The sequence below is a fragment of the Entelurus aequoreus genome, linkage group LG21 (genome assembly GCF_033978785.1).
Source record: "Entelurus aequoreus isolate RoL-2023_Sb linkage group LG21, RoL_Eaeq_v1.1, whole genome shotgun sequence".
NCBI classification, from domain to species: domain Eukaryota; kingdom Metazoa; phylum Chordata; class Actinopteri; order Syngnathiformes; family Syngnathidae; genus Entelurus; species Entelurus aequoreus.
Window position 1 is genome coordinate 25401868 of NC_084751.1, and position 14671 is coordinate 25416538.

Sequence of the window (14671 nt, forward strand, 5' to 3'; positions counted from 1 at the left end):
TTATGGCATTGCTGTGTATTGTTTTGTTTGATTGATTAATAAAAAATAAATAAAAAATCGATTTTTTAAAAATGAGAATCGATTCTGAATCGCACGTCAGAATCGCAATTCGAATTCAAATCGATTTTTTCCCCCACCCCTAATATATACACATACAGTATATATATATATATATATATATATATATATATATATATATATATATATATATATATATATATATATATATATATATATATATATATATACATATATATATATATATATACATATATATATATATATATACATATATATATATATATGTATATATATATATACCTCTAAGTACAGTCCCTAGTGGATCCAACATAACAGTGAGAGTCCAGTCCATAGTGGGGCCAGCAGAAGACCATCCCGAGCGGAGACAGGTCAGTAGCGTAGACACGTCCCCAACCGATGCACAGGCTAGCGGTCCACCCCGGGTCTCAGCTCTGGACAGCCAGCACCTCATCCATGGTCACCGGAACCGGAATAACTCAGCGAGGGGGCAGAGGAGAAAAGAAAACGGCAGATCAACTGGTCTAAAAAGGGGGTCTATTTAAAGGCTAGAGTATACAAATGAGTTTTAAGTAGGGACTTAAATGCTTCTACTGAGGTAGCATCTCTAACTTTTACCGGGAGGGCATTCCATAGTACTGGAGCCCGAACAGAAAACGCTCTGTAGCCCGCAGACTTTTTTTGGGCTCTGGGAATCACTAATAAGCTGGAGTTCTTTGAATGCAGATTTCTTGCCGGGACATATGGTACAATACAGTCAGCAAGATAGGATGGAGCTAGACCGTGTAGTATTTTATACGTAAGTAGTAAAACCTTAAAGTCGCATCTTAAGTGCACAGGAAGCCAGTGCAGGTGAGCCAGTATAGGCGTAATATGATCAAACTTTCTTGTTTTTGTCAAAAGTCTAGCAGCCGAATTTTGTACCAACTGTAATCTTTTAATGCTAGACATAGGGAGACCCGAAAATAATACGTTACAGTAATCGAGACGTAACGAACGCATGAATAATGATCTCAGCGTCGCTAGTGGACAAAATGGAACACATTTTTGCGATATTACGGAGATGAAAGAAGGCCGTTTTAGTAACATTCTTAATGTGTGACTCAAACGAGAGAGTTGGGTCGAAAATAATACCCAGATTCTTTACCGAGTCGCCTTGTGTAATTGTTTGGTTGTCAAATGTTAAGGTGGTATTATTAAATAGATGTCGGTGTTGAGCAGGACCGATAATCAGCATTTCCGTTTTATTAGCGTTGAGTTGCAAAAAGTTAGCGGACATCCATTGTTTAATTTCATTAAGACACGCCTCTAGCTGACTACAATCCGGCGTGTTGGTCAGCTTTAGGGGCATGTAGAGTTGGGTGTCATCAGCATAACAGTGAAAGCTAACACCGTATTTGCGTATGATGTCACCTAGCGGCAGCATGTAAATACTAAAGAGTGCAGGGCCAAGAACCGAACCCTGGGGAACTCCGCACGTTACCTTGACATAGTCCTAGGTCACATTGTTATGGGAGACGTACTGCATCCTGTCAGTAAGATAAGAGTTAAACCAAGACAAGGCTAAGTCTGACATACCAATACGTGTTTTGATACGCTCTAATAAAATATTATGATCGACGGTATCGAAAGCGGCGCTAAGATCAAGAAGCAGCAACATAGATGACGCTGCAGAATCCATCGTTAGCAATAGATAATTTCTCATTTTTGCGAGGGCTGTCTCCGTAGAGTGATTTGCCCTGAAACCGGATTGAAAAGGTTCACAGAGATTGTTAGACGCTAAGTGTTAATTTAGCTGCTGTGCAACAATTTTTTTGAGGATTTTCGAGATAAACAGAAGGTGGGACACCGGCCGGTAGTTTACCAAGAGATCAGGATCGAGGTTAGGTCTTTTGAGTAGAGGATGAATAACCGCTTTTTTGAATGCTAGTGGAACAGTGCCAGAGGAAAGTGATAAGTTTATAATATTTAGCACTGATGGACCTAATAATACAAAAAGCTCCTTGATAAGTTTCCCTGGAAATGGGTCAAGTAAACATGTTGTTTGTTTTGTCCCATTTACACATCTTGACAATTCCTCTAATGTTATTTCATCAAAGAGAGAGAAACTATTTTGGAGGGCGGTATCCGTCGTATATACAGTCGTATCTGTGTTAATAGAACCCAGTTGTAGCTGAGATGCGTTGTCTTTAATCTCCTATATATATATACACATATACATACATGTGTATATATACATATGTGTGTGTATATATATGTGTGTATATATATATATATATATATATATATATATATATATATATATATATATATATATATATATATATATATATATATATATACACACATACATTTATATATACATATATATACACATATATACACATGCATATATATATATATACACACATATATACACATACATATATATATATACATATATACACACATATATACACATACATATATATATATACATATATACACATATATATATATATACACATACATATATATATATATACATATATACACACATATATACACATACATATATATATATACATATATACACATATATATATATATATATATATACACATACATATATATATATATACATATATACACATATATATATATACATATATATACACATACATATATATATATATACATATATACACATATATATATATATATATATATATATATATATATATATATATATATATATATATACATATATATATACATATATACACACAAATATATATATATATATATATATATATATATATATATATATATATATATATATATATATATATATATATATATATATATATATATGTATATATATATATATATTGCTTGCTTAGGCGGTCCATCGTAGTCGAAGATGACGTAGCTTCCATTTTGTTGCTCTGGTCGGTGGCTATCGTTGCTGACGACGATGCCACTCCATATGACTATGAAGTCCGATCCTGGAACCACACGTCCTGCCACAGTGGGGACATGTCAGGCCTGGATCAGGGGGCTGGGATGGTTCTGGAACTGCATGGTGGTGTCTTCGCCTCCGCTGATCCCTCCGGTGTTGGTTCCGACACTCCTCATGGCATAGCGAGCGCCACAGCGATCGATTGGCTACAGCTGTCTCAAGTTCGTAGGGTTTGATGTTGCACCTCTTCAATATCCCTTTCAGTTGGTCTTTGTACTGCAGCTTTTGTCCTCCGGGCTTTCTGCTGGCTGAAAGGAGCTGACCATAAAGCATCTGACGAGGCAATTGGTGTCCTGGCATCCGGATGGTGAGACCAACCCACCGGAGTTGTCGCTGTGCCAGGGTGGCCTCTATGCTTATGGACTCAGTGCGCTGTAAGATGTCCGTATGAGGAACTCGATCCTGCCATGTGATGCCAAGAATGCGTTGGAGACATCTGATGTTAAATGCATCAAGGCAGCGGATGTGTCTGCGGTATATTTTCCAGGCTTCTGACCCATACAGCAGAGTTGAAACACACACCGCCCTGTAGACAGACACTTTCGTTGAGGTTCGAAGGTGGTTGTTTTCAAACACCCGGGAGCGCAGTCTTCCAAAGGCAGAGGAGAATGAGTTGATACGAGCCTGGATGTCATCATCGATCTGGCATGTTGGGGTCAGAGTACTGCCGAGGTAGCAAAACTGCTCAACGAGTTTAAGGGGTGTGCCGCTGATGGTAAAGACAGGGGGTGTAGGGGATGGGGACCTCTCCTGGATGAGAACCTCTGTTTTCTGGATGTTGATCACCAGACCTAGTGAGCGGTAGACTGATGACATGGTGTCTAGTGCATGCTGCATGGCATCAGGAGTGTGGGCGAGGAGTGCGCAGTCGTCTGCATATTGCAGCTCCTGGATGTTGGTGCCTGATATCTTCGTCTTTGCCTGTAGGCGCCGGATGTTGAATAGGCTCCCATCCAGCCGAAACTCGATGGAGACACCACTATCCTTTGTGATGGACTGGCAGAATAGGAGTGTGGCTGCTGCCAGGAAAAGATTGAAGATCGCTGGGGCCAGTACACACCCCTGCTTCACCCCTACTTTCACTGGGAAAGAGGGGGACTGTTCACTGCCTACAAGTACACAGGCCTGCATACCATCGTGAAACTGTTTTAGGATGCTGAGAAACTTGGGGGGGACACCAAACTTCTTGAGGATGCTCCAGAGTAAATCACGGTCAACTGTGTCAAAGGCCTTGGTGAGGTCAATAAAGGTAATGTAGAGGTCGTTGTTTTGTTCCCTGCATTTCTCCTGGATTTGACGGGCAGCGAAGATCATGTCTAGTGTACTTCGGTTCTTTCTGAAGCCACACTGTGTCTCTGGGAGGATGCCCTCTGTTAAAAATGAAAGGCGAGAAAGCATAATTTTCGCAAGTACCTTGCTGGCCACTGAGAGAAGGGAGATGCCACGACTGTTTCCACAAGATGATTTATCTCCTTTCTTCTTGTAGATGGTGACAATGTTGCTGTCTTTCCATTCTTGAGGCAGGGCCTCCCTGTGCCAGATGGCTAGTATGAAGTGAAACAGCTTCCGCTTCAGTAGATAGCCTCCCTTCTTCAGTATATCAGCCGGAATTCCGTCAGGGCCAGGGCTCTTGTTGTTTTTGAGGCTCCTGATTGCAGTAAGGACCTCACTGAACATGGGGGGATCATCAAGGAAGGGAGAAGGCGGGAGATCTGGGAGTGCATTGAGCACTGATGGATCAGAGGGGTTTATTTTATTGAGCAGTGAGTCGAAGTGCTCAGCCCAACGCTCAAGAATTTGTTGTTTATCCTTGAATAACACGTGTCCGTCTGCGGATCTTACTAGAGCGATGCTTTGCTTTTGTGGGCCATAGATGGATTTTGCAGCAGCGTAGAATGCGTAGGTATTATTAGCATCTGCATATCCCTGGATCTCCTGGGCTTTTTTGAGCCACCACTCATTTTCCATGAACCGCAGTTGTTTCTGTGTCTCAGCTCTGGTTGTTTTATAATGGTGGAGGAGCGATGGAGAGTGAGGGTTGGAGAGCAGGGCAGCATGGGCTTTGCGCTTGGCGTCCAGCAGCTCCTGTATTTCTACCGAGCTGTTGTCGAACCAGTCTTGATGGTGCTTCTGAGTAAAGCCGATGGTTTCAGAGGCAGCTTGATGTAATGTTGACCTCAGTTTTGCCCACTCACTGTCCATGTCACAGGTGGTACCGTAATCCTCCAAGGTAGAAAGCCCCGTAGCTAGCTTGCTGCGGTAGTGAGATGTACACTCTGGAGAATCCAGGGCCCTGCAGTTCAGTCGCTTTCTTGGCTGCTGTTTCTTGTGCGGAGGTCGGATTTTCATCCTCAGCTTGGATCTGATCAGCCGGTGGTCAGTCCAGCATTCAGCCCCACGTAAGGCCCTGGTTATGCAGATGTCTTGTCGATCTTGTTGCCGTGTAATTATATAGTCCAGCAGGTACCAATGTTTGGACCGTGGGTGCATCCAATATGTTATGTATTTCTTTTTTAACTGAAAAATTGTGTTAGTGATGAGAAGTTGGTGCTCAGAGCACAGAGAGAGGAGTCGAATGCCGTTGTTGTTTATTTTCCCAGATCCATGAGGCCCGATTATTTTAGTCCAGAGCTGGGCATCTGTGCCAACTCGGGCATTGAAGTCACCCATGAGGACAAGCTTATCGGACTTAGGGACTCTGGATAGGGCAGCCGCAAGAGACTCGTAGAAGGCATCTTTGATGTTGCTATCAGCATCCAGGGTAGGGGCATACGCACTGAGTAGCGTAGCAAACCGGCCTTTCACCAGGGGGATACGCCATGAGCCGCTCACTGATGCCTTGGGGGGACTCTGGGATGTTATTGAGTAATTTGCTTTTTACAGCAAAGCCAACTCCATGGAGCCTATGTTCGCCTTCCGGGAGACCCTTCCAGAAGAAGGTGTAGCCTTCACCGACTTCTGTCAGGGAGTCTTCACCCGACAACCGAGTTTCGCTGAGTGCTGCGATGTCGACATTGTATCTCTTGAGCTCGTGCAATGAGCGCCGTCCGTCTGTGAGGTCTCTCCGTCCCATCCTGCGTGTCGAGGAGGGTGCGGACATTCCAGGTAGCCAGGTGTATAGTCATATGCTTTCCTTTGTTATGTTTTCGACCGCAGTAGGGGATGCCTTGGTGGCTGCGGTTTGCCACCCAGGTGTGAGGAACAGACAATTTTTGGGTCACCTTTTCCAGACCCTTCCCCAATTTGGGGTGAGCAGTGTGGACCCTAAATAGGGCTGCTCAGTCACATGGGCAGCTGCCGAAGGAAGATCATGTTCCTGATCCCAATCTTCACAACGACCATCACACCCATGCCGCCTCTGTGCAGGATTCAAGCTAGGAGCTCCCAGTCACATCCTTGACCTGCCCCCGTCGCTTTATCCTGTCGCCAGAGGACTTTTCGGAAGAAGCTGAAGCCTGCGCAAAGAGTGTATTTGTGTGAGGGATGGTGCGCACAGTTCCTTCCCCCACAATCTTGGCCACACCAACCATATTCCAGTGGCACGAGAAAAACTCGAGACGACCTTCAGGTGAGTGCAGTTGCAGGAGACTGCCAGAGATCCGGTCTGCTGGAAACCTGCCCATGTGTGTGTCCCCGGAGCACAGATTTTTCATTTAGGGTTTACTCCCGTAGCCATACTGCCTCCCGGTTTTACCCACATGGCTGTGGGGTGCCTTCAGCACATTGCTTTTCTGTCAGGGTGTGCTCCCTTAGCCTTTGCCTAAATAAGCTGACCCACAAGGCAATGGGGCTATTTACCCATAGTTGGGGCAGGGTTGACGGGCGTCAGGCCGTGTTCCACACAAAGGTGGGCCTATACGCCACGTCTCTGGGGCCCACTGCTGCTCCGAGATCCCCTTCAGTTTAGTCTGCAAAGACCCTTATCCGTGTGTGGCCACGAGGAGGCACTGAAGGAGTCTTGGTGGTGGAGAGGCTTTGTACCAGCAGGAGGAGACATACACACTCGGCTCCTCTTTTCACCCCCCGAAGGGGGCTAGCTGGCGGCGGTAGCTGTAAGCAGAGAGTAGCAAGCAGAAAGCAACATGCACTATCTACAGACATCTCTCTACTTCTACTGCACTAGACGCGTCACACACACCCTGTGTAGATACACACACACACACACACACATATATATATATATATATATATATATATATATATATATATATATATATATATATATATATATATATATATATATATATATATATATATATATATATATATATATATATATATATATATATATATATATATATATATGTATGTGTGGGAAAAAAATCACAAGACTATTTCATCTGTTTCATGAGGGATTTCCTCAATCCTCAGGATTGAGGAAATCCCTCATGAAACAGATGAAATAGTCTTGTGATTTTTTTCCCACACATACATATATATATATATATATATATATACACACACACATATATATATACACACATATATATATATATATATATATATAAATATATATATATATATATATACATATACACATGCATCACATTTGTGGGGTCAATTAAACGCTCAAAATGGCCAGAAAAAGAGAACTTTCATCTGAAACTCGACAGTCTATTCTTGTTCTTAGAAATTAAGGCTATTCCACAAAATTGTATATATATATATATATATATATACATATATATATATATATATATATATATATATATATTAGGGCTGTGAATCTTTGGGTGTCCCACTATTCGATTCAAAATCGATTCTTGGAGTCACGATTCGATTCAAAATCTATTTTTTTTTCAATTCAACACGATTCTCGATTCAAAAACGATTTAAAAAATATATATATATATATTTTTTTTTTTTTTTAATGAAAACAACACACAACAATACCATAATAATGCAATACAATTTCAAAACCAAACCCGACCCAGCAACATTCAGAATAGCAATAAACAGAGCAATTGAGAGCAATTGAGGAGACACAAACATGACACAGAACAATCTAAAAGTAGTGAGACAAAAATGAATATTATCAACAACAGTATCAATATTAGTAACAATTTCAACATAGCAGTGATTAAAAATCCCTCATTGATATTATTATTACAAACATTAATTAAAAAAATAAATACAAAAAATGAACAATCGTGTCACAGTGGCTTACACTTGCATCGCATCTCATAAACTTGACAACACACTGTCCAATATTTTCCACAATGATATAATAAGTCATATTTTAGGTCATTTAATAGTTAAAACAAATTTAAATAATGGATCCCATATTCCAATATATGACTCATTATCTAAACTAAATGCCGTTTTTTCTACTGATATCATCTCCATAGCTTGTGTATACCAGTCAGTATGAGTTGGACTATCAACATCTATCCATTTTTTTAATATTACCCTTTTTGTTATTATGCATATTGAAAGAAATGCATTTTTACTCTTTGATGACACGTTACTAAATTGATGGAGATCCCCAAGAATACAAGTTTGCAGTGCCATTGGGATATTTATATTAAGGACTGTGATTGCTTCTTTTGTTGTTTTCAACCATAACTCTTTTATTCTCTGACATTCCCACAATAAATGAACAAGAGTTGCCTCTGCTGCCCGACACTTCATACATAACTTGCTATCTACTACACCAATTTTAAACAGCTGAGAAGATGTAAAATACAATCTATTCAATATCTTAAATTGAGTCAGCTTATCTTTAATGCTTCTAAGGCTTATGAGATGCGATGCAAGTGTAAGCCACTATAGTTCTTTTATTTTTTTTATAAATGTCTAATGATAATGTCAATGAGGGATTATTAATCACTGCTATGTTGAAATTGTAACTAATATTGATACTGTTGTTGATAATATTCATTTTTGTTTCACTAGTTTTGGTTTGTGTCTCCTCTCAATTGCTCTGTTTATTGCAGTTCTGAGTGTTGCTGGGTCGGGTTTGGCTTTGGAATTGGATTGTATTGTTATGGTATTGCTGTGTATTGTTTTGTTGGATTGATTAATTAAAAAAAATCGTTGTTTTTTTTAAATGAGAATCGATTCTGAATCGTACAACGTGAGAATCGCGATTCGAATTCAAATCGATTTTTTCCCACACCCCTAATATATATATATATACATACCGGTATACACATACAGTATATATATATATATATATATATACTAAGGATGTTGTTCCACCATAGAAGTGGGTCAAAATCTAGTTTTTAATGCAATATGGTCTTAAATCTGCTGCTATAAAAACATTTGTTATTGCTTTAGCCCTGCCTGACTCGCCGAGGAGAGGCTGCTTGAATGCGGTGGGAGCTGTGTTTGTTCGTTTTTTTCTTCGTTGAAGCGATGTTATCCATTGTTGTATCGCACCGCGAAACCAAAATGTTCCCAAACGGGAGATCTTAACGATGCAGGAGGGTCTTCCAGCTCTGGCTTTTTGCATTTTGTAGTAGCCCGGTCGCTGCTAGCATGCCGTGTGTTGTGCCTCAGTGGGCATTGTTTACACAACGTGCGGTACGCTACTTAATATATCCGTGTGGAAACTCGTTCGGTACACCTCCGAACCGAACCGAATACCCCGTACCGAAACGGTTCAATACAAATACACGTACCGTTACACCCTTAATATATATATATATATATATATATATATATATATATATATATATATATATATATATATATATATATATATATATATATATATATGCATCAGGTTTTGTTTGAGATCAGGGATGTTGGGCTCAAAAAGGTAGGCCACTTAGTTTGGAATAAAGAAATAAATGTCATTACAGGTTTTTACTTTGTTTATTTGTTTCATGTCTTTTCCATTTACTTTCGTAACAAAGCTCTTTTTTTTTTTTTTTTTTTTTTTAGTATGTCAGAGCAGTGATCTGCACTCCTGCGTCTTGATTAGGGATCAAGAGTCATACTTGTGAAGGATCAATGAATCATTTTTTAACTCATTCATTGATTATTAGCTTTTATGGAGGTTAATTTGTGTCTTTATTACAAAATATTTTTTTCCTCACACTGAATTTTTTTAACTGATTTTTTTACATTAAATTATGCTCACAATTTCATTGAAAACATTTCAGTGTTTTGAAATTCAGTGTATAAGTATTCATTGTAAAAAATTATTTGTACAAAAATTCAATGAATACAAAAATCAGTGTATAAAAATTCATTCTAAAAAAAATTCTGTGCTCAAAAATTTGCTGCTTCAAAAAGCAAGACTTAAAATATGGCTGAAACAATCGATCCTGTCTCAGAACCAGTCAATCAGGTGTCAAGTTGGAAGTCACGTGACACAGATTTGCAAAACAGCATAATAAAAGCAGTTAACTGGGCTACCTGGCCATAATACAACATAATAAACACTTCAATATGGCACTTTGATGTTTTCAAACTATATAAATTATTTCAATGGTTAAAATCTGCACTTTTGAGAGAAAATATGTGATGCATTACATTGTAATTGTATTGTATGCATGTTTGAAATAAACTGACATGTACCAACTAGTGTTTTACGGTATACCGGTATTAGTGTAACCCTAATGTTTTGTTCTCTAACCAACTTCGACGGCTGCGGGTTAAAGGCGGGTTACAGTTGAGTTAATTCGAAGATAGATTTGTTGTCTTCATAGTAAAAGCACCACAAAGGCACTCCACTTTATTTTGCGTACTCACAGCACCGTCACCTCTTCTCCGACTCCCGCTCTCTCTTTCTTATCTCTTATCTTCTCCCCTGTCCGTTCCCTATTCGGGCCTCTGGAAACAATAGGTAGGAACAAAATGTGGAAACATATAAAATAAAATAACTTCAAATACAACAAATGTGTTACTTGAAAATAACAGTAATGTGACTCAATAATATGTAAATAAATTCCTGTCTAACAAATGAACTCCATACATAAATAAGAATTACATAGTTATATTAGTATAGTACCGCGATACTAATGGATCATATTCGGTACTATACCGCCTCTAAAAAGTACCGGTCCCCCAATCCTCCGACCCCCCCATCATCGTCACGTCGTGTCATTGCTGGTTTACGAGCAGAGGAGCATGTTCAGCAGCGCACAATCACGGTGTACTTACAAACAGACAATGTGTGTAGACAGAAAAGGGAGAACGGAAGCATTTTAGCTTAAAAACTAAAGATAAAGGTGAAGCTATAACACTGAAACACCCTAAGGAAGAGGTGCTTTAAGACATGGCTAGCTAGCTAGCGGCTAAAGTCCATCCGCAGTCTGCAGTGTTGTAGTTACTTCTAAATCACTAATCCTCGTCTCCATGGCGACTAATAAAGTAAGTTTCTTACAAGTATCATCCCTGCAGGACGAGGAATAGCTAAACATGCTTCACTACACACCGTAGCTAACTCTTTCCTATCTCTAATCTCCTCCTCTGTCCGTTCCCTATTCGGGCCCCCGGAAACAATAGGTAGGAACGAAATGTAGAAATATAAAAATTAAATACAACAAATGTGTTACTTTAAAAATAACAGTAATGTGACTCAATAATCCATCCATTTTCTTCCGCTTATCCGAGGTCGGGTCGCGGGGGCAGCAGCCTAAGCAGGGAAGTCCAGACTTCCCTCTCCCCAGCCACTTCGTCCAGCTCCTCCCGGGGGATCCCGAGGCGTTCCCAGGCCAGCCGGGAGACATAGTCTTCCCAACGTGTCCTGGGTCTTCCCCTTGGCCTCCTGCCGGTCGGAGGTGCCCCAAACGCCTCCCTAGGGAGGCGTTCGAGTGGCATCTTGAGCAGATGCCCGAACCACCTCATCAGGCTCCTCTCAATGTGGAGTAGCAGCGGCTTTAGTCTGAGCTCTTCCCGGATGGCAGAGCTTCTCACCCTATCTCTAAGGGAGAGACCCGCCAACCGCCGGAGGAAACTCATTTCGGCCGCTTGTACCCGTGATCTTGTCCTTTCGGTCATAACCCAAAGCTCATGACCATAGGTGAGGATGGGAACGTAGATCGACCGGTAAATTAAGAGCTTTGCCTTCCGGCTCAGCAATAATATGTAAATAAATTCCTGTCTAACAAATGATTTTACATACATAAATAAGAATTACATACCAAATCAAATGTTACAGTCGTCCTATGTTAACAAATAAAATGTCCCCATTTCAAACAAACCAAGGCGAAACATCAAAAAAATATGGACACAAAAGTGCAGAATGCAATCATGGCATACCAACATCTACCATATAATACACAAACATGCGAAATAACACTGTCTGCGATTCAGCAAAACATACTGTACACACAGTAATGCAAAACACAGTATGATGTAACAGACAAAACATACTTCACATATGCATAAAACCTTCAGTGACAAAGTCTCTGAACTTAATCGGCCGATGAATTACACGCCCAAAGGGAGACACAACAGGCTGAGAAACTGGGAAGTTGGCAAGGGTAGAGGGGACCGAAACATGGCCAGTGATTCAGGGGGTCAGAAGGACCGGGAGACGGCGGGGCATCCTGAGGAGTAGTCTCAACTGCAGGTGCTGCCGATGTCCGCACAGTCTGCGTAGGCACATGTGGGGAACTCGATGGACAATACGGCAAAGCCCCCGACAAAGCAGTAAGGGGAGAGGCTATTTGAGGAGCATCAAAAAATCCAGGTGGAACTGTCTGTCCATCATTTTGCAGTATTTGCAGAGTTCCTCTGTACTGTTGTGGTGTGCTATCCATGCTCGTGAATCTGCTTTCCTAGGATTTGTAATCTCATAGGTCACACCAGGATGTCCGTCTTTTGTCATGTTTCAAAATAACAAACGGCCCTTTCCATATAGGAACCAGTTTATTCATTTTCTGAGCCTAAGATTTGTGATCTCATAGGTCACACCAGGATGTCCGTCTTTTGTCATATGTTTCAAAATGACATACGGCCCTTTCCATCTAGGAGCCAGTTTTTTTATTTTTTTAGCCGGGTCATCCCGGAGGACAAGATCCCATGGCTTGTGAGGGTGAAATACAACCTTTTTGTCATAGTGGGACTCCTGATGCATCTTACTAGCTGGAGAATTTTTAGCTGCATCTTTCAAAGCATATGTCAATCGTGTAGTAAGGGTGTACCTGGGGTAGGTGAGGTAGAATCTTTCATCCTCGCTCAAATTAATGGGGAAATCGTCGCTTTCTCGGTCCGAATCGCTCTCACTGCTTGTGGCCATGATTGTAAACAATGTGCAGATGTGAGGAGCTCCACAACCTGTGACGTCACGCTACTTCCGGTACAGGCAAGGCTTTTTTATCAGCGACCAAAAGTTGCGAACTTTATCGTCGATGTTGTCTACTAAATCCTTTCAGCAAAAATATGGCAATATCGCGAAATGATCAAGTATGACACATAGAATGGACCTGCTATCCCCGTTTAAATAACAAAATCTCATTTCAGTAGGCCTTTAAGTTGGAATACTCATGCCACAGTTTTCGTAGTGAAGAGGAACAATGTCGTAGTTTACCAATAGGGGGTCTACTGGCACTGTGATTTAACCACAAAATGACGGTATTAAGGCACTCATCGCGTTGCTGTCTTAGTAAAAGGTCAATAGACGGACTGTTGCCAATGTCAGGATTAATAACATTGTCGTTGTCTGCGTCAGTGACCACTACAGTAACGCACTGTACCGCTTCGTCCTGATTGTTGTCTAAGCTAGGACGCCTAGATAGGGCGTCAGCATTGTCATGCTGTTTACCTTGCCTGTGAGCAATGGTGTAATTATAGACATATAATTCTAGAACCCATCTACTTAGTCTTCCGGTAGGGTCGTTGTCCACTGGGGATTTATTTATGCTCAGGACGGCCTTATGGTCTGTTATCACCACAAAAGAAAACTGCCTGAAGGGAAGTGTTTAAACTGTCTCACAGACCAAACAACTGCAAAAAGTTCACGATCAAAAGTAGACCATTTTCTTTCAGAAGGGCTCAGGGTGTGGCTTGCATAGGCATAACACATTCTCTATTGTCTTGACGCTGTGCCAACACTGCACCAATGCCCTCTAGTGACGCATCAGTGTATAGCAAGAAAGGTTGGAGAAAGTTTGGATGTGCTACAACAGGTGGGTTAGTGAGAGCATTTTTGATCGACTGGAACGCGTCTTCACATTCATTTGTCCATTTGAAAATAGCAACCTTATGAGTCAATAAGTGCAATGGAGCAGCAATGACAGAAAAGTTCCTGACAAACCTCCGGTAGTAAGAGCACAGTGCAATGAATGCTCTTACATCTGTGGCTGTTCTGGGTGTTGGCCACTTACGTACCTTTTCCAAATTCTTGGCCAAGGAAAGTTACTTCAGTTTGGGCCAGATGGCCCTTCTTGGCTTTTAGTTTGAGACCAGCTGTGCGAAACCGGTCAAAAACTTCACCATGGCTTTGCATGTGGTCACTGAAAGTCCGACTGAAGACTAGTACGTCGTCCAAGTATATCAAACAGTCTTTCCAGTGCAGGCCATGAAGGACCAGCTCCATTAGTCTTTGAAATGTGGGAGGAGCGTTTGTCAGTCCCATGGGCATAACTTTGAACTGAAAAAGTCAGCTGCCACTGTTAAAGGCTGTCTTCTCTTTGTCATATGATTCAAGTTCCACCTGCCCATACCCGCTGG

At 41.0% G+C, this 14671-nt stretch overlaps 1 protein-coding gene across 7 annotated transcripts in view; it reads left to right on the forward strand.

Moving 5' to 3' along the window:
- Nucleotides 1-14671, forward strand: part of LOC133638549 (CMP-N-acetylneuraminate-beta-galactosamide-alpha-2,3-sialyltransferase 1-like) — a 143222-nt gene that overhangs the window by 108893 nt on the left and 19658 nt on the right. The gene's annotated exons all lie outside the window — the stretch shown is intronic.